We start from the raw sequence: 2,500 nt of genomic DNA, 5'->3' as shown, positions 1-2,500 counted from the left end.
CTTGACTTAAGTGGATCTGCACTGCTCTGTCACTGTATTTTCCTTGTTGTAGTGTTATTTATTTATTTTAATTTTAATTTATTTTCTCGCTTTCTTTTTGGTACATGATCGTTGGTTATTGGCTCAGTTTGCTTTTTCAATGAATGTAACAAGAAACATAGCTGTAAGAAACTGGAATATGGTTCAGATACAGTCAGTGAACTACAAAAGACGCATTGCATAACTGGACTGTGCTCTGCTAATACCTAAAATACACTACAAGAGTTTCCCTCCGATTTGACATAGGATTTCCAGTTGGGCTCAGTCTGTCTTTGTTGACTCTAGTCTGCAGTTGTTGTGGGCAGTTGTTATAGCAGCAAAATCTGTTAGTGTATTATGGTTACAGATTTCTAATCATCAAGTGTAAACTACCTCCCGACTCCAGTCAGAGCCAGTCGGAGCCACAACGATTATATCAAACATGTTTGAATTTCTCTTGTAGTGTAAACTGTTGCAACGACCCGACTCAACTCAACTCAACTCACACGTGCATGTGGAATCCCCTCAATATCCAATGAAAAACTAGGAGGCAATGAGCCAAAAGCAGTCAAATAACAATATATATTTCTGATACTGAGGCACACGTGAATGAGGGAAGCAAAGAAGCTACTGTATGCCGGTTGCTCACGGTTAAGTCAGAAAGAATAAAACCGAAACTTCCCGTTACGAATTTCAAAATAAAAGTATACCATTGCAACCGTTTTGTGTGTGTGATCCGAAATACCCCGAGTACCAGAGGGGAAATAAAGAACACATTTGCATAGAAACCTGTTTTAAATGAACGTAATGTTGTGGCTTCGAAAAGTCAATTTTAACCCCTAGTGAGTCATGCAGTAATACATTGGGGCTTTTATTTTGAAACTAAAATGATGTCTAGCTTCCGTATGGTTAGTATGTGGGTTCATCAAGACGATACCGTCTTGAAAGACGTGAGTTTGCTGGGCGCACAGTCGGGTAGTGTATTTTGATCTGTGATTCCAGTCATGTCATGTATTTCAGTGAGTTTTTCAGTCGCGATAAAAAGTCTTAATGAACCAGTCGTGTAGTGTAAACTCCCAGTCTCTTCATAATCACAGTTAAGATTTCAAAGTCGGCCCATTTTTCGTTTTTCTGTTTTAAACCAAATACGAGAAAATGGGCCCATTTTAGCGTTTCCGTCCCTTTTGTTTTAAAGGGAAAAGGGATTATACTTTAGTACCCTGGCCCAATAAAACATTTTTGTATTGCAGTGTTGATGGTTTTGCTCTCAAACCTATTCTATTTGATTGGATAGTAAAGATGCAAAAGTAACTCCATACGCTCTTGGATTTATGTTTTAGCATTTGGGAGATTTTCAGTCTCAGTTCAGGAGTGGAGTGACGACTGCCTGAGGCTAGACGGGGTCACACCAGGAGAGAGAGGTGTCCCCCTGTCTGAGGCTAGACGGGTCACACCAGAGCCACTTCTTAACATGCAGTGGAATCCGTATTATAACCCGCTCCTAGCCGGTTGGCCTGCATGTTAAACAACAATTAGCCGGCCTACGCACACTCCCGCGAGTCCGTATCTTATTCATCTCGGTCCCCGGTGTAACATCCGCATAATAGGAAAAGCGGTTGCTATTAAACACTGGCAGCTCATAATCCCGATCATGTCTGAGTGGGCGGGTGGTGGCACTTCACGTTCACTAGTTTATTAATTAATTAATCGTTCGGGAGAGGTGTCCCCCTGTCTGAGGCTAGACGGGGTCACACCAAGAGAGAGAGGTGTCCCCCTGTCTGAGGCTAGACGGGGTCACACCAGGAGAGAGAGGTGTCCCCCTGTCTGAGGATAGACGGGGTCACACCAGGAGAGAGAGGTGTCCCCCTGTCTGAGGATAGACGGGGTCACACCAGGAGAGAGAGGTGTCCCCCTGTCTGAGGATAGACGGGGTCACACCAGGAGAGAGAGGTTGTCCCCCTGTCTGAGGCTAGACGGGGTCACACCAAGAGAGAGAGGGTGTCCCCCTGTCTGAGGCTAGACGGGGTCACACCAAGAGAGAGAGGTGTCCCCCTGTCTGAGGCTAGACGGGGTCACACCAAGAGAGAGAGGTGTCCCCCTGTCTGAGGCTAGACGGGGTCACACCAAGAGAGAGAGGTGTCCCCCTGTCTGAGGCTAGACGGGGTCACACCAAGAGAGAGAGGTGTCCCCCTGTCTGAGGCTAGACGGGGTCACACCAGGAGAGAGAGGTTGTCCCCCTGTCTGAGGCTAGACAGGGTCACACCAAGAGAGAGAGGTGTCCCCCTGTCTGAGGCTAGACGGGGTCACACCAGGAGAGACAGAGCCAGCAGAGATGAGGAAAGTGTTTTCACAGTGGGTAAAGGCCATCTGAAAAGGCTGCACTATCTCCGTCTGCCTGCAGTACAGAGCTCATTTTCTCTCTCTGTAAGCAAACACCTAAAGCTTAATTTATACTTATTAGAAAGTGTCGCTCAGCACATGG

At 46.1% G+C, this 2,500-nt stretch overlaps 1 protein-coding gene across 1 annotated transcript in view; it reads left to right on the top strand.

Annotated features, from left to right (window-relative positions):
- LOC310777703 (poly [ADP-ribose] polymerase tankyrase-1-like) overlaps positions 1–2,500 on the top strand; it is a gene marked incomplete at its 5' end in the record, with an annotated part of 53,058 nt that overhangs the window by 31,054 nt on the left and 19,504 nt on the right. The window lies entirely within an intron of this gene.

Source organism: Poromitra crassiceps (assembly GCF_964638095.1).
Source record: "Poromitra crassiceps genome assembly, chromosome: 6".
NCBI classification, from domain to species: domain Eukaryota; kingdom Metazoa; phylum Chordata; class Actinopteri; order Beryciformes; family Melamphaidae; genus Poromitra; species Poromitra crassiceps.
Note: the sequence above shows the minus strand (reverse complement) of the source record. Positions and strands in the feature narration are given on the sequence as shown.